General features: G+C 46.5%; 2 long non-coding RNA genes across 3 annotated transcripts; one reads left to right on the forward strand and one right to left on the reverse strand.

Moving 5' to 3' along the window:
* Positions 1-1,114: 1,114 nt before the first annotated feature.
* Positions 1,115-13,380, reverse strand: LOC145541525 (uncharacterized). 2 transcript variants are annotated; one of them, XR_014079087.1, is made up of 5 exons: positions 11,838-13,380; positions 10,228-10,266; positions 9,524-9,696; positions 9,269-9,442; positions 1,119-2,895 (listed from the first exon to the last, which is right to left on the reverse strand). It is a non-coding gene; the product is annotated as an uncharacterized LOC145541525 (long non-coding RNA). The 2 variants fall into 2 exon arrangements; XR_014079086.1 differs by lacking the exons at positions 10,228-10,266; positions 11,838-13,380 and having other exon boundaries at positions 1,115-2,895; positions 9,524-9,802.
* Positions 13,381-14,416: 1,036 nt separating this feature from the next.
* LOC145540819 (uncharacterized) lies at positions 14,417-17,770 on the forward strand. Its single transcript, XR_014078565.1, has 5 exons — positions 14,417-14,764; positions 15,440-15,578; positions 16,028-16,600; positions 16,825-16,871; positions 17,123-17,770. It is a non-coding gene; the product is annotated as an uncharacterized LOC145540819 (long non-coding RNA).
* The last annotated feature ends 516 nt before the right edge of the window (positions 17,771-18,286 follow it).

The following is an 18,286-nucleotide window of genomic DNA, read 5'->3' on the forward strand; positions in this document are numbered from 1 at the left end:
TAATACATAACTAACAGTACCTACGTGTAACTCATAGGTTTTAATATATATTTTGTTGTTTAGTGGTTAAGTCATGTCTAGCTCTTTTTGAGACCCCATGCAGATATGATATATCTATGTATATAATATATATATATGTGTGTCTGTGTGTGTGTGTATATATATATATATATATATATATATATATATAGTATTCCTGCCTGGGAAATCACAAGGACAGAGGAACCTGGTAGGCTACAGTCCATGGAGTCACAAAGAGTTTGTCACGACTGAAGTGACTGAGCATGCACACACGAACACATATATACACATACATGGTTTTTTTACATACATGTTTCCTAGCTTCATCTGCTGAGATGGCCCAAGAGCAGTGAGCACACCCAGCACCTAGATCGTGGTTCCTACTCACCATTCTCAATGAAGCAAACCAGGGCTCCTTAGAGAAACAGCTCACTCCAGGGCTAACTCAGCAAGGTCCAACATGAGCCTGGAGCATCTTGTGATGGCAGAGAGCAAAGAAACACTCAAAAATGATAAGGACATGTCAAAAGGACATGGAAGCCGGGACTTCCCTGCTGGTCCAGTGGTTAAGACTTCATCTTCCAGTGCAGGGGGTGCAAATTCAATCCCTGGTCAGGGAGCTTAGATCCAAATGCCTTGTGGTCAAAACACTAAAACACAAAACAGAAGCAATATTATAACAAATTTCAAAAAGGCTTTTAAAATGGTCCACATGAATAACAAAAATCTTAAAAAAATAAATAAATAAAAAGGACATGGAAGCCAAGCTGAGAGAGCTCCCAAGAGCCAAGCCTGGGCCAATTTGAACAACAAAATAAAAGGTGATAGTAACGACCTGCAAGCCACCGAGCAAACTAAGAGTTTTTGAGTTACACCAAAATAGACAAATGAATAAATACATAAATGAGGAGAAAGGAAAACTCTTCCTCACAGAAGAAATCTCAAGCATTAAATGTAGAAGGAAGGATGGACACAGAAAACTGACCATTTAATCAACTCCTCAGTAATCATTTTTTCAAGCAACAATCAGCAAAGAATTCTAAAACGAGTAGGCAAAAAAAAATGATGAAAAACAAAACATTTACACAGTCTTAAAATGCCTTCCCACAGACCTTTATTAATTACAAAGCGAAAGAATGATAACTTCACAGTAGAGAAATCAGATGTCGTGTGCCCCCAAAAGGGTACACCGAAAGGATGCGGGTGCCTGCCAAAAATGCATAACCCAAATGTAATCAGGAGGAAACATCAGACAAACCCAAATTCTACAAAACAAGTGGCCAGTACTCTACTCCTCCTCCCCCAAAAAGAAGAAAAAGCCAGACTGAGGAACGCCTCCAGATGAAAGGAGACAACTGAACTGGCAAAATTTAAGTAAGATCTGCAGATGAGATCATAGTATTTCAAGCATGTTAATTTCCTGATTTTGATAGTTGTGCTGTGGTTATGTAACACGGTAAGGTTGGAAGAATCTGGGTGAAGAGTACAATGGGAATTCTTTGTACTATTTTTGTGACTTTCCAGTAAGTCTGAAATTATTTCAAAATGAAAAGTTGAAAAGGAAGATCCCAGAGGGGCCTCCCTCGGCCACTCTGGGTGGATCCTGACTCAAAAAACCTGGAGAGGAAATTAGGCCCCCTCTCAGATAACTGGACATCTGATTCTGGGTGTTTGCTTCCACCTCCGCCATGGTGGCCCTGCCATCTTTTAGAGATGTGTGCTGAGATATTTTTGGGTGAAATGATGTGGTGTCTGAGATTTGTTTCAAAATAATAGAGAGGCGGCAGGAGATGTGGGTGTGGCTGGGGCAAGGGTGGCCAGGAGTTAACTGTTGGGGCTGCAGGGTGGGTCCCAGTGTTCATAATACAGTTCTGTCTGTGTGGGCTCGAGATTTCTCCAAAATAAAATGTGTTTGAAAACACTGCCCAGAGGCAGAACTCAGCCCAGACAGAGGAAGGGAGAAAGAGTGTTGCTGTTGTGCAGTCACTCAGTCGTGTCCGACTCTTTGCAACCCCACGGACTGCAGCACACCAGACTTCCCTGTCCACCACTATCTCCCAGGGTTTGTTCAAACTCATGTCCATTGAGTCGGTGATGCCATCCAACCATCTCATCCTCTGTCGTCCCCTTCTCCTCCTGTCCTCAATCTTTCCCAGCAACAGGGTCTTTTACAATGAGTCACTTCTTCACATCAGGTGGCCGAAGTATTGGAGCTTCAGTATCAATCCTTTCAGTGAATATTCAGGGTTGATTTCCTTTAGGATTGACTGGTTTGATCTCCTTGCCGTCCCAGGGACTCTCAAGAGTCTTCTCCAACACCACAACTCAAACGCATGTTGGGCGGTGTTGAAAGCATGTTGGGGTAGCCAGTATTCCTCCCTGGATCCTTCCTCTTTCTGTGCAGGGCCATCCAAGGCCATGGCCAGACTGTCTGGGGCCTGTTCAGCCACCTCCCATGCCCCAGTTTCAGAGGTTCGCGGTCACCTGCTCCCACTGCCCAGGAGAGCAGACTTCAGAGCCGGGACCACTTGTCACATGGCCCTGAAGCTGCCCCTCCCCCACTCTCGACTCCCTTCCCTGTCCATAGGCAGCTCAGCGTGTTTTCATGACAGCTAAATTTTTCCCTTATTTTTGTGCTTCCTCTGACTCAAGCCGCACGGAGATGCTGCAGGGTGGAAAGCAAGTGTCCTCTTGACCTCTCTGGGGCCATCTCTGTGGACAGAGGCATCTTCTATATCTCAGGATGCTTGTCATTCCAACCCCCTCCCTCCAAACGCCACTCACAGCCCTGAGTCACCAGGACAACCAAAATGTGCCCACACCGCTGGGAGCTGCCACACTGGTCTTTCCTGGTCTTGGTCTTCCAAATGTGTCCTGTAAACAGAGAGCACACGCCCTGTCAGATCAACACTGGGGAGGATGCAGCGAGAATAGTGCTCTTACTACACCCTCCCCCAACCAAGACCAGCCAGGAGGGTGGATGTGAGGGTCCCAAATCCAGAAGCCCAAGACGGCCTCTTGGGACCCAAGGGCAGAGAAGCCCTAAGCCCACTACATCTCACCCCTACCCCTCACCTCACACCCCCTGAGCTCCAGGGAGGGGTGGGCTGCAGTCTGAGCGCCAGGGATTCCTATACTTGGAAGAAGCTGCCTGGTGAGTTCCCTGCCCAACCCCAAGTTGGCACAGAAGCTGTAGGGAAAGCTTGAGACCAGAAGGATGTTGGGGACAGTGACAGGACAACCTCACTTCCTGGGGCACAGGTGGTACCCAAGGCCAGATTCTGTCTCACACACATGCACACACACAAACACACAACACACTCATTCTCACACTCACTCTCATCCTCTAAACTTTGAGCCAGTGCCCATGATCAGTGAGGAATCAGAATGCATTAACGTTTGTATTCTGATGGAACAGATGCATGAAATAGACACTAAGTTTTGGGAAAAAAAGCAAGCGACCCCTCTTGCATCCCTGACTTTGTACTTTGTAAAAGATTAAACCTATGTGGTCATCATTTCATGCTGTGTGCAAGTCAAATCGTTATGCTGGTCACCTTTAACTTATACAGTGCTGTCTATCAACTATATTTCCATAAAACGAGAAGAAAAAAATAAAAATATATGAGAGTGTATTTTAAAAAGATTAAAAAGAAGGAGGCAGCAGCACACTGTGAAATGCCTGCCAGGGTGAGAGGTTGCCCTGGGGGTCAGCATGGAGCCTGGAAAATCAGACAGTCATAGGGGGTCCATGGCCTGCAATGTGGCACACACATCATGCTGTAAGTCATGGAGCCTCAGAGGTAGGTTCTGGGGAGTTGATGTGTATAAACTTGGACTGGGAGAAAGAAAACGTGTGTACTTTGATTTTTTTAGCCACTGAATGTGCTTGGGGTGGAGCAGTTAGATAAGAACGTTGAATGGTGTGGACCTGGGAACACACTGAACTTTTACAATTAATTATTACAAAACAATCCCCCATTTTTAAGCCTCCCTGCTGTCAATTTCCTGGAAAGTGAATGGGAAATAGACCTCTTTAGGTGGGGCCTCTGTACTCAATAGCCAGCACTGGTGGGCTCATCCTGGCCCAAGCCCACCACCTCCAGACCCCTCATCCCTGCCTTCCAGGCCATCCTTGATTTTTTTTTTTTTCTTCTGGAATGAAGAGCGTCAATGGGATCGTATGCCCCACCTGTGGCATGAGGGCGCCACCTGGTGGTCAGTCTGTACAGTGCCATTCCCCCAAACCGTCTGCTCTCTGTGTGTGTGTGTGTGTGTGTGTCTGTGTGTCTGTGTGTGTGTGTCTGTGTGTGTGTCTGTGTGTGTGTGTGTCTGTGTGTGTGTCTGTGTGTGTCTGTGTGTCAGAGAGAGAGAGAGTGTGTGTGTGTGTGTGTATGAGAATCAGAGAGAGAGAGAGATCACAAGAGGAGGGAGTTTCAAATCCCAACTCTGCTATTTACTTAGTAATTGAACTTGGACAAATCACTTAAGCTGGATAAACTTGCTTTTTCATCTGAAAAATGGAAATAACATTCCCTCCTCATTAAGCTGTTGGATGCACGTATAGGGCACAGAGGAGGCCGGTCATAAACTGATGCTCTCAGATTCTTCCACACATGGTCAGCAAGGATAAAGGCGGAGGTCTTCTACCAACCAAGTGCCTGCCCTACCCTGACCCCATACCACCACCCTGAGCAACACACAGAGAATGTCTGTGAGTGCCCATCTTCAGCTCAACACAAGTTATTGCCTCCGAACTTGGTCTAAGGCTTTCACTAGTTCATACTTTAACTGAGAGTTGCTGTCTCCCTTTGGAGCTGGTTCCATATCAAGCAGCATTAAAGGAGGCTCATCAGGATTGGGATATGTCTCCAGCACCCTTGTAGATGCTCAAGGCATAGAGAAGGACAGAAGAGCAGCAAGCAAGAGCAAGCCTGTGGGCAGATGGGCTATCTGGGTGAATCATTTCCATTAACTTGGGGCTGAACTGGGGTTTCTGCAATCATAAAAAAGGGCCTCACTGCAAAGTCAGAGGTGGGATCTCCTTTCCTGACAAGCCTCGAGGTCCCTTTCTCATCCACCATGATACCTTATTATAACTGAAGAAGATACAGTGGAATATTATTCAACCATAAAAAAGAATGAAATAATGCCATCTGAAGCAACAAAGATGGATCTAGAGATGATCACACTAAATGAAGTATGTCAAAGACAAATATCATATGATATCACTTATATGTGGAATCTAAAATATGACACAAATGAACTTACCTGTGAAACAGAAACAGACTCTCAGACATAGGGAACAGACTTGTGGTTGCCAAAGGGAAAGGAGTACAAGAGCGATGAAGTGGGAGTTTGGAGTTCGCAGATGCAAACTATTATATAGAAAATGGATAAACAACAAATCCCTACTCTATAGCCCAGGGAACTATAATTCAATATCCTGTGATAAACCATAATGGAAAAGAAAATGAAAAAGAATGTATGCATATGTATAACTCAATCATTTTGCTGTGCAGCAGAAATCGACACAACACTGTCAATCAACTATACTTCAATAAAATAAATTTTTTAAAAAAGCTAAAAAAGAAAAAAGATCTGGACATTCTGTAGCCCAAAGCATGGAGGGCCACAGGGGTTTTGGGATTGCGGACCATGGACCCGTAGTAGAAACTGAAACTGTCTCTTGGCTCATTCAAACTGTGCCCAGAACTGTTAAAACTGAACATTCTAATTCACTTGCTTCTCCTCACCTCTTTTCAAGTTACAACTCTGTAGTTCATTCTGATTTCTGGTTGTATTAACTTTTGCCAATTTTCTAGTCACTGTCAATTAGACCATGTTTCTTTAGGCTCCAGTTTGAGGTCAGCCTTTGACCTAAAACAGCTCAGAACAATCAGATCCTTCCTTCCCGTTTCCTGGACCATCCCAGGTGGGACCACCAGCCCATCACCTCCCTGAATCTCTCTCTGTCGTCACCCACGAGCTCTGTCCAGTTTTCCTAGGCCTTCTGGTCCTCTCTGGGAGCCCATGGGGCCTTCCTCAGGTCAAGGTTTCTAGATATTGAAATCAGTATGGCTGCAAGGGAAACCAAGGATACAGAAAAAGAGTTATCATCGTATTGTACATGCAAAGGAGTAAATACTGCAAAGGTGTTCTGAGCAGCCTGTGACAACTGTGCTGTGAGATGAAAATATTTGTGACTGAGGACAGAGCTATGGGTCCTTCTAATAAAACTGTTTCCTTTTCCTTTTTATTTTTATTTTTTTAATCCATGTACTGGAAGGGAATGTGACCTTCCAGTTAGAGGTTCATGAAAAGAAAAGTGTAATTTTTTCCCATCCGAGTTGTGACCACCCTGAATTCTCTACTTGGACTCTCAGGGTCCAGGGACCCAGATGAAGACCCTCTGAACCAGCGATCACTGATCTGCTATCAGAGCATGACTGTGGGAGACCCTTGCAGGTCGGTGCTCATTGAGTGCCAGCCAGGGAAGAGCATGTCCCTTGGAGGATAGGAAGCTGTTCTGACACCTCACTCTGCTGATTTCATTGCCACATGCGGCAGAGCAGCCTGGACTAGCTGGAGGGGGCCTCATGCCCTCGCTTTGGGCTGAGGGGAAAGTTGAAAGTGCATAGGGTCCCCAGGGTGCTCTGGGTCCTGCCCATGCAGTTTCCTGACCTGAGTGCAGTACCCTGGTGATCTTTGCATCTTAAGGGAAGTTAAACATCTATGAAAAATTCATTTAAAAAAAAAAAACAAAGAGGGGATGGAGGGCTGACCACAGGGTCTTCTTGAGGGAGAGATGAGCCCTGAGCATGGAGTCTAAGGAGAAAGGGGCAGTTTGGGAGCTGTCCCTGGAGGAGATGGGAGGGGACGCTGAGCAGGGAGAGACTGACTGCAGGGTGTGAGGAGGGCTGGGGGAGGCCTGAAGGTGGAGCAGGCCTGTTCTCATGATGTTTCCAGCCCTGTGCAGGGAGGGCCAGATGGGAATGTAGGACCCGCCCTTCTGTAGCTATGGCTACGGAATTCTGACCTGGGCGAGGGGAGTGAGCATCCCTCTATCATGCACCGGGTGTTACGGCAGGGGTTGGGGTACCAAGATGACCGAGAGAAACAGTCAGCGCCCTCCCAGGGCCCATCGGGCCAAGCGGGGCAGAGAAGAGAGGTACACAGTGTTAGGGCCATCTGACCCAGTCCAGGAGGTCAGGAAGGAGGGCACATAGGCTGAGACCTAGGGGAAGAGTCGGATGGCCAAGAGTGAGGAGTCTGCCTAAGGCCCTCTGGGGAGATGGCAGAGCAACCCCAAACCCACTTCACACTGTGAGATCTCATCCCACCTGCTCACTGGCTTATAAGACCCAAAGCTGTTGTCCATCTCAGGGACAATCTGAGCATCAAAATGGTGATGGCTAAGCCAAAAGGGAGCATCATTTTATAAGAGAAGGCAGTAACCAGGATCTCACTTGATGCTGCTGTTTAGTCCTGTTGTTTTTATGTTCTTTAATGCTGTCAGCTTCCCCTGCTCTAGGCCTGACTGATGAACAAGTCAGTTGAAATGAGCTTCTTCTCTGCTATCTGGAGATGCATGTGTTTTATTTCACATGAAGCTTAGATGACTTTCTGGAAGCACAGAAGTATGACATAAAGGAACATCACACCAAGCTCTTAGGCTCGGGACAGAACAGTGAGAGAAAAACACTCTGACTTCTCACAAATCCTTCCACTACTTCAACATTTCCAGCCAATGAAGAAACCAAGACCCAGCCATGTGTTTACCTGCCTCTGTATTTCTCCCACATCTGTTGTGCCTCACTTATATTGAGCTATAAATAAAATGTCATCCTTCAGGGGAAAAAAAAAATCACTTTACAAATGCGTTGTTGAATTGAAAACAGGCAACATTTTTGAAGTGAAAAATTTCACTTTGTGAATTTGTTATTCATTTGGTTGTTAACCTGTGAGAAGTTCCAGGACATTCCTCCTAATGGGAGTCACCGCTCAGCCAGCGGACTTGGCAGTAGCTGGGCAATTTTACGGCCACGAGGCCTGAGCGCAGAGGGAACTGTGTGAGCCAAACCACGGCCACATCCGCCCCATCCGGCCCTCCTCACTCTGCAGACGGGCACACAAGGCAGCAGGCAGAATACCAGCAGGAGAGCGCCTCCAGGAGCCTGCTGGTCCAGGGACCTCCCTGGCCTCTGATACCTCTGCCCTCATAGGCCACACCCATGACCAAGGAGACTCAAGTTTAGCTTTGGGCTTTGAAGATCCCGGGCCACCCACATTTTCCATATGGGGGTGGGCTGAGGTACAGTGGAGAGGACAGCAAGTCCTACCTGGGGTCTGAGATGGTCCAGGTCACCTTGTAAGAGGTATCCCAACCCCCAGACCACCCAGCAGACACCAGCATCTCTGGAAGTCCCACCTGGGAAGGGGCCTCCGCGTCCCTTTCTCCATCTCAGGGCCAACTCGCAGGACACTGGATGCAAGGCGGGAACCATTGAGGGGGTATGGGCGACGGGGGACCCCACGGGCTGCTCCCACCCCCCACCCAAGAGAAAGCAGCCCAGGGAGGAGGGCGGAGGCAGCGTGGAGCCCCCTCTACCACCACCCCCACCCCCACCCCCGCTCTGCTGATGTACTCCACATCCCTGCAGCCTCTGCACCCCAAATCACAAATCTAACCTCCCACCCAGGCAGAAGGAACCATCCTCCCGGCCCTGGGTCAGCATTTCTACTGGGGATGCCCATGGTCCTCTCCTTCTGAGAACTTGGGGTGACAGCCTCTGCATTGGACGGTGTGACACAACAGGGTGACGCGGAGGGAACACCTTTCTCCCAAAGTCTCACGGTCCCGCCTGCTGGGGGTCTCTGAGGTGTGGGATTAGGTACTGAGCCGGAGGCAGAGGAGGAGCTTGAGGTTGGTGCTCACTCTAGGGATGGGCCGTGGTCGGCAGAATCCGGTCCTCACCTGACACTCCGGCGGCTCCTGTGCTAATAAACCTATCTCATCATCTTGGTCCCCTCCGTCCATCTCCATGTCCTCAGACCCCAAGTTTGCTTCATCCCACTCCTGCCGGGATGCCTCCCCTCTGTGGACAACAATGCTCCCAGCTCCAGCGGGAGCACCCAGCATCGAGTTCTCTGCCTGCGTCTCAGCTCATCCCCTTCAGCCCTGAGAGGGAAGCCCCACTTCTATTCCCCATTCCCAACTGCAGAAACTGAGCCTCAGAGCACTTACTCTGAGCCGGGGAACACGGGGGCAGGTCATAGCAGGATTCTCGCAGAACCCAAGATCTTGCAGGCTGCTTCCCCAGCAGGGCTCTTCTCTCTGGCCAGCTTCTGGGGTTCTCCATCCTGTCTCCCAGCGCACTCGCTGCTGCCCAAAATCAATCATTATATTTGCTTTTTTTTCCTGACAACAAAAACAGTATAGGGTCATCTTGTGGAAAACCTAGATAATACGAAAGTAAGGAAGGAATTAAAACTCACCCACCTTTGCATCCCCTCTTGTTTGGCTCTGCTCTTTGGTTATTATAGACACAGGCTGTATGCACAGTTTCTCAGACTTAATTCACTTATATTGAGAGCAATTTTCCCATCGTGAAATATTTGTGGGTAATGTCATTTTCATGGCTGCTCTGTGCTCCATGGGACAGCTGAATTAAACTGTGTTCAGTGTTAAGGGATTATAACATTCACTTTCAAAAGTCTGGCAATGGGAGGGTGGGGTGACTCAGAGTTGTGAGGGCTCTTATGCTCTCCCTGGTGGGAGGGTAGAGCCATGCAAAGGCTTTTGAAAGCATCTGAGCATCTGGGCACCACTGAAGAGCTCTGGCTGGTACCGCCCAGCTGCCCATCTCCTTGGGACACACCTTAGCAAAACTCACCAGCACATACTCCAGCAGATCAGTACTGCAAGGCCAAGGGCCTCAAACATAATGTGGATGCAAGCAGCTGGAGAATAAAGTCTATGCCTTTTATATCAAATTGAAAAGCATGCAAAGCAACACTGTGCTTTTTAGAGATACATGTATTCCAGAGGACTCACGAAGCATGCGTGTGAATTCTGAGCATCGAGTTCGGGATAGTGGCTGCCTTTGGTGAAGAGAGGCCACAGAGAAATAGTTGGGATGGGGTGTGGACTATACCCAGCTACTCACTGGATAGGTTGATTTATGCAGTTGTGTTATTGGATACGTGGAGCTTCCCTGGTAGCTCAGTTGGTAAAGAATTCATCTGCAATGCAGGAGACCCTGGTTTAATTCCTGGGTCTGAAAGACCCAGGTAGGTTTTGTTATTAGGTACATAGTTGTTACATTAGTAGATTAATTTTATTTTGTATTACATTAATCAAGAAAGAGAGGAAAGGGACCAACAAAACTGACAAGCTTTTAACTGGGAGTACTAAAAGAAAAAGAAATTAAAGACTAAATGAAATGGAAATACATCCTGTGTTTGCGGATTGGAAGACTTAATATTGTTGAAATGTCCATACAAGCCAAAGCTACCTACAGATTCAATGCCATCCCTATCAAAATCCCAATGATGCTTTTTTCAGAAATAGAAAAACCCATTCTAATATTCATATAGAATCTCAAGGGGCCCTGAATAGCAAAGACAATGCTGAAAAAGAACAAAGCTTATTTTAAACTTATTACAAAGCTACAGTAATCAAAACAGTGTGGTACTGGCATAAAGGCAGACCAATGGAATAGAATAGAGAGACCAGAAATAAAGCCTCACATATATGATCAAATGATTTTTGAGAAAAGTGATGTTATTCAATGGGAAAAGACAGTCTTTTCCACAAATGATGCTGGGAAAACTATATTCACATGCAAAAGAGTAAAGTTTGATCCTTACCTAATACCATATACAAAAATGAACTAAAATGGATCAAAGGCCTAAACATAAGAGCTAAAGCTATAAAATTCTTAGGAGAAAACATAAGTCAAAGCTTCACAACATTTGATTTAGCAACAACTTCGTGATTATGACACTAAAGGCACAGACAACAAAAGAAAAAATAGACAAACTTGAGTTTGTGAAAAATTTTAAATGCTGTATATATAAAAAAAACAACAACAACTATCAACAGAGTAAAAAGATACCCCAAGGATAGAAAAAAATTGCAAATCATATATCTAATAAAGGATTAGTATGTAGGATGCATAAATAACATCTAAAAATCATCACCAAAAACCCAAATAACCCAATTCAAAATGGGCAAAGGAACCGAATAGACATTTCACCAAAGGAGATATACAAAGGGCCAATAAGCTATAAAACATGCTCAACATCACTAACCATTAAGGAAATTCAAGTCAAAACTACAAGGGGGCTTCCCTGATAGCCCAGTGGCTAAGACTCTGCTCTCCCATTGCAGGGGGCCCACCTTCAGTCCCTAGTCAGGGAACTAGATCCCACACGCCACAACTAAGAGTTCTCATGCTTCAATTAAGACCTGGCCCAACCAAAAAGATGAATAAATAAATACATATTTTTTAAAAACATTAGAAAAACTACAATGAGATACCTCCTCACACCCATTAGGATGGCTACCATCAAAAAGGAAGGAAAGAAAGAAATTCTCAAATGTTGGTGAGGATGTGGAGAAATTGGAACCCTGTATATTTCTGGTGGGAATGTAAAATGGTGCAGCCACTGTGGAGCAAAATATGAATCAAAAAATCAAAAACAGAACTACCATATGATCCACCAATCCCACTTCTGGGTGCATATCCAAAAGATTGAAAAAGGGCCTCATAGAGATATTGTACACGCATGTTCAAAGCAGTATTACTCACAATAGCTAAAGTGAAAGTGAAGTCGTTCAGTCGTGTACGACTCTTTGCGACCGCATGGACTGTAGCCTACCAGGCTTCTCTGTCCATGGGATTTTCCAGGCAAGAGTACTGGAGTGGTTGCCATTTCCTTCTCCAGGAGATCTTCCCGACCCAGGGATTGAACCTGGGTCTCCCTCATTGTAAGCAGACGCTTTACTGTCTGAGCCACCAGGGAAGTTCACAATAGCTAAAAGGTGCGAGCAACTCAAGTGTCCTTCAGTAGATGAACGTATAAGAAAAATGTGGTATATACATATGATGGAATATTCCCCAGGCTGAAAAAGGAAGGGAATTCTGACACAGGCTATAATATGCATGAATTGAAGATGATATGCTTAGTGAAAAAGTCCAATCACAAAAGAAAAATACTGTAGGATTCCATGTACATGAGACACAAAGAAGAGTCACACGCACAGAGACACAAAGTAGAAGCGTGCATGTCAGGGGTTGGTTCACGCTCTTACTTCACTTTAATTTCGTATCATTAATTTTCACACCTCTCCAGCTTTGACTTATATGTCAACGTTCATGATTAAAATTGTGTGACACTTGCATGGTCCCTGGACAGAGAGAACTGTAACATGTTTCACCACATATATAGCTGATCTTGTGAATTTGTTCGGTCACATGTCCTGCTGCTATGCTCATCACTTGGGTTTATTGGAGGAGAGCTGATCTATCGGTGATAAGGGATCGGGGTTTCCCTTATTACAGGACCCTGTCCTTCTGTTTTACTTTTCTTTCTCCCTTCCCCAGGCTGGGGATGGGACTTTGAAGGCTCTCTAGGGTGGGGGTGATAGGGCAAAGAGTGACATTGATATGAAAGCAGACTGTAGCAGTCTTTGTGAAAACACATCATTTCTAATTCCAATTTTTAAAAATTGAGGAGTTAGAATCAGGAAGTAGAATACTTCCTGCTAGCTAGCCTGTGGGCTCCCTGTGGAGGACCCCTGTCTGATTCATTGCTGGATCCCAGAGTCCAATGTGGGGCCTGACCCAGAGCGACCCAGTTCATTCAGAATCCACTGAACAAATACTAACAATCTCATCCAATACTAAATTCTGTGAGGGACTTCCCTGCTGGTTCAGTGGTTAAGACTCCATGCTTCCACTGCGGGGGGCGGGGGTTCAATTTCTGGTCAGGGAACTAGGATCCTGCATGTAGAGCAGCTCAGTTAAATATATAAAAGAAACAAGATTAATTAAAAATAAATAAATTCTGTGATTGTACTAAGAAGGAGAGAAGTAAGGAAAAGATGAGATTTTTCAGGATCCTTGACTTTGTTTTGGGACTCCCATGAATGAAAAGTTCTGGGTAGATCCTTCAACTTCAGGCTTGGCTTGATCCAGGTGTGTACACAGTGTCAGGCACCAGATTCGATTCTCTCCATCTCTTGCCTTTTCTTTTCTCTGAGTTGCCTTCTGTCTCAGGAGGGATACTTGTTAGGAGAGGGCAAAGATAGCCCACAGCACCTCCAGGTGACATCCCAACAGCTGAGCGATCATAACAGAAACAAAGCTGTTTCCCTCTAGTTCCAAAAAGGGGAAGCTGTGCCAAGAAGCAGAAAATAACTGAGGTAAGGAAACGGCAACCCACTCCAGTATTCTTGCCTGGAGCATCCCATGGACGGAGGAGCCTGGTGGGCTACAGTCCACGGGGTCGCAGAGAGTTGGACACGACTGAGCGACTTCACTTTCACTTACATTCAATACCCCGTGATAAATCATAGTAGAAAAGAATATGAAAAAGAATGTATATACATGTATAACCAAATCACTTTGCTATACAGCAGAAACTAACACATCACTGTAAATCAACTACGGTGGTGGTGGGCGCGGCAGCGGTGGCGGTGGTGGTTTAGTCACTAACTCAAGTCTGACTCTTGTGACCCCACAGACTGTAGCCTGTCAGGCTCCTCTGACCATGGGATTTTCCAGGCAAGAATACTGGAATGGACTGCCAGTTCCTTCTCCAAGGAAAGCAACTATACTTCTATTAAAAAAAAAATGGCAATAACTGAGGTTCAATCTGCAGGTTAAAGAAAGCAGAAACACAAGTCAATTTCCCTGTGAAGCTGGACTTGAAGATAATTAAGAAAACCTACAAACCAATGCGTCTTGCATTTCCCAGCCTTTTTAGCAGAGATGACTTGTGTTCCAAAAGAGTTTAGGGGCAGTAATATCCGCCCGCAGGACTGGCTACCTGGGAGAACTGATGTTACCCCAGAGCACCACAGCAGGTGGAGACAAAGAACTTCTGTTCCGGCCATACAGAATGTCAGTTTTTCTTCAGAACTTACAGCCCATCACGAATGAAAACTACATACACAGCCCGCCTCCCAGGGTGGTGGTGTCCACTGGCACAGAAGAACCATCCGAAGGCAGCCAAGCAGCCTCCCTTGACCCTGGAGCACTCAGCCGAGTAGCTCCAGAGAAGCCCGTGGCTCGTGCTTGGCCAATGAGAGTCCTGCATGCCTCCCCCACCCCCCCAGGGGTCAAGGTGATTGGCTCAGGGAAGGACACGTGATCCAAGCTAGCCCAACCAATAAGAGGCTTCCAGAGCACTCGGAAGCAGGCGGAATCTTAGCGGGAGCTGGCTACTCAGAGGACCCCTGGGAAATGGCTGGTCGCCAGTACCCTGTTTCTGACCAAGTGGAGCAGGGTCAGAAACAGGGTGCTGGAGGCACTGTGTGGCCAGAGAGCTCCTGGGCTATCTCTTGAGGACACAGCCTCCTACACCCTTTCTCTCCTGGCACAGATCCCTCCTCCATCTGCTACCATTTCTTCGGCCTCCAAGAGGATTTCATATCTTACTGATATCACCCCAGGAAGCGCCTCAGGCAGCCCTACCACAGGCTGGAGAGGAAGGAACGGGCTCCAGCCCACAGGTAAGAGACTGTAAAGCGTGCTGAGGAAAAGGGAGAAACAAGGCTTCAAGCAGTGTGAAGATATTTAAATGGAAACATTTTGGTTTTTGTTTTGGCTGAGGCCACAAAACAAGACATACCTTATGCTAAAGGACTTGCAAAAAGTGGGTTAGAGGAAAGCAGAGGTCAGGGAGGAGGCCCAGAGAGCTTTTGACTCTGAGAGAGTCAGCCGGCAGAGCAGCCTTGGCCACCCCCTCTTCCCTGGGCTGTACCAGGGTATAAGCTTGCAGATCCTTCCCCGGGTTCTCCCCCACACCACTCCCACCTCCTCCAGGCCTGGCCAGTGGTCTCGCTTAGGGCACAGGCTTCTCACATGTGAGGCAGGTAGATCCAGCTGCCTTGCTAGCATCCCAAGAATTGCAGGAACCACTGTCTAATGGTCCCCACACCTAGTCATCCTCACCACCTGCTGTCCCACTGGAACATTCCTAAGAGACAGCAGAGACTTGCTGGTTGAGATCCAAACACTGCCTCCCAGCAACCCGCAGCCACCACAGACTCACCCTGAAATGCACCAGACAGGGGGTTCCCTTTCCGGCCTCTCCTGGACTGCTATCTGTTTCTGTTAAGGTTGGGGGGAGTTCCCATCTCTCTGCAACGTGTCTAAGCCCCCAACTTCTATTCTGGGACTTAAAGGGCCTACAATCCCATTGGGAGAGTGAACAGAGCTTTTGGGACTGGAAGACTCCTCCAGTTCGGGGAATCCCCTCCCTCACGGGGAACAGGAAGTCTCCCACAAAAGGTCCGTGTTTCTCATTCTTCCAGACCCACCCAGGTACGCTCCCCTTTCTTTCCTCTTCTTCCTGGGATCTGGGCACAGGAAGCCCATGAGGAGGTATACCCCCCAAATGCTGTTGTATAGAAACAGCCTCATTGCTGTGAGCATTTGAGGGGCCCTAGGGGGAGGGGAGGGGCTTCCCTGGTGGCTCAGAGGTAAAGTATCCTCCTGCAATGCAGGAGACCCAGGTCGATCCCTGGATTGGGAAGATCTGGAGATGAGCATGGCAACCCACTAGTACTTTGCCTAGAGAATCCCTTGTACAGAGGAGCCTGATAGGCTGCTGTTGATGGGGTCGTACAGAGTCTGACAAGACTGAAGCGACTCAGCAGCAGCAGCAGCAGCAGGGGGATGGTAAGGCCCCGGGGGAGCAATTGGAACCTTTATGTGGTGGTGAGGGAGTGGGAACACCGAGTGACACTCTGCTCCAATTTTTCCATTCCAAGACTTTGAAATTGGACCCCACCTCTGAAAGTGCGGTGTGAAATTGTGCCACCAGCTGGCAGTGTGGAGCTAAGAATCCAGTCATTCCGCGCGGTCCTCGCCAGCGGGACACGCAATCCAGTTAGGGAACTGGTGATTCCAGCTCTGCCTTGTGTGAAGTGTCTGGGACTTCCAATCACTGAGGCCTCTCCCTGTACAAGGGAAAATAACCCAGCATTTACTGAGCATCTTCAGTGTTCCAGACACCATGTAGGGCCCTGGACAAACATGAGTCCTTAAATTGCAGCAGAGGTGATGAAATGGCATTTTGAACCCCATTTTGTATCCAAGGAAACCGAGGCTACAAGGAGGTTAAGTGACTGCTCAGTTGCAGAGCCAGAATCAATGCCAGCTGTCCACATCCAAAGCTAGTGTTCCTTGTGCTACCTCCCCAACGCGTCCTGAAATGACAGAGTCCCCTTGGCTCTTCCCTTCTTTGGAGACTGGGGAGCTGGAGGCTCCCCAGAAGTACAGAGGGATCCCCTCACCACCATATGAGGAAACACCACTCAACTGCAAGAAAACCATGCAAAACAGTAAGGCTTGCCTAGTATCTCAGATCTGCACTTCCTTTTATCTCCTGAGATCTCACCTTCCCTTACATCCTTTCATTTTATGGAAGAGCGAATTGAGATTCAGAGGGGTTGATCCCTTGAGTAAATGCCCAGAGTGTCCCGATCACAACCCTGGCCTCTGATTCACGACCTCGGTGCTTGTGTACAGCACACTCTAATTGCATCCCTTGGTTGGTTTAAATCAGGGTGGACATCTCTGAGTGTGCTTAGAACTCCGGTCCCGTGTCTGCTGGTGAGTTCATATAGGAAGGTAGGAGCCCAGGGGCTGGAAGAGGTGGGAAGGGACCCAGGAAAGGTGATAGGGGGACTTTTGGGAACAATTGGATAGTTTGGGGCATCCTGGTTCCAACCAGTCCCCACTGAAAGAGGCTGGTGGTTGTCAGGTCTGCGTTTGAATTCTGTGGTGCCACTTACCAGCTGCCCAGGTTTTAGTTTTCTTTTTTCTAAGACTGGGGATAATAATCATGGTCTGTATCTCAACAGATTTTCTCAGGATTAAATATAAATAAAATATATTTAATCCCTGACACCCATTAAGACGGCACCTACCCGGATTGTTTATCATCTGAGCCACCAGGGCTTATCAAAAAAGCAGAAAAAGCAAATATTGATGAGATTGTGGAGAAATTGGAATCCTTGTGTCCTGTTGGCAAGAATATAAAGTGAAGCATTTATGGAAATCAGTATGGAAGTTTCTCAAAATATTAAAAATAGAAAAATTTTTGGCAGCCCAGTGGTTAGGACTTGGAACTTTCACTGTCGTGACACTGGGGTTCAGTCCCTGGTCAGGGAACTAAGATCTTGTAAGCTGCATGGCATGACCAAAAAATAAAAATAAAAAATAGAATTACTAGATGATCTAACAATTCCATGTATTTCCCCAAAAGAATTTAGAGTAGATCTTGAAGAGACACTTGCATACTATGCTCATAGCAACATTATTCACCATAGCCAAAACGTGAAGGCAACCTAAGTATCCATTGAGAGATGAATGGATAAGCAAAATGTGATATATATATAAAACAGAATATTATTCAGCCCTTAAAAGGCAAGAAATTCTGACACATGCTGCTACATGGATGAACCCTGAGGACATTATGCTAAGTGAAATAAACCAGTCACAAAGACAAATACTGTGTGATCTCATTTGTATGAGGTTCCTAGAGTAGTCAAATTCATAAAGACAAAAAGTGGAAGGGTTGTTGCCATGGGAATGGGAGAAGGGGGGAGAGGGGTTAATGTTCAATGGGGACAGAGTTTCAATTTGACAAGATGAAGAGTTCTGTGGGTGGATGGTGGTGATGGCTGACAGCAATGTGAGTGTACGTAATACCACTGAACTGTAAACTTTTTGTATATTTGACCACAATTTAAAATACAAACAAATTTAAATGGTCATGTTATGAATAAATAATAAAAAAGACAATTAGTATATGTATTATAGATATAATACACACACACACATATATGTGTGTGCATGTGTATGTGTTTTAATGAGTCCTCTGGGTGACTTGATCCAAGGCTGCTTGTTCTTCCCTTGTGGATACTGATTCTTTGGGAGATGGAGTCTATATCACTTTCCTTGAGCTTGAATCTGAATGGACTCATGACTAGCTTATCACCAAAACAATGTGATAGAGATGCCAC

The sequence above is a fragment of the Giraffa tippelskirchi genome, chromosome 3 (assembly GCF_054371585.1).
Source record: "Giraffa tippelskirchi isolate mGirTip1 chromosome 3, T2T-mGirTip1v1.2.pri, whole genome shotgun sequence".
NCBI lineage: Eukaryota > Metazoa > Chordata > Mammalia > Artiodactyla > Giraffidae > Giraffa > Giraffa tippelskirchi.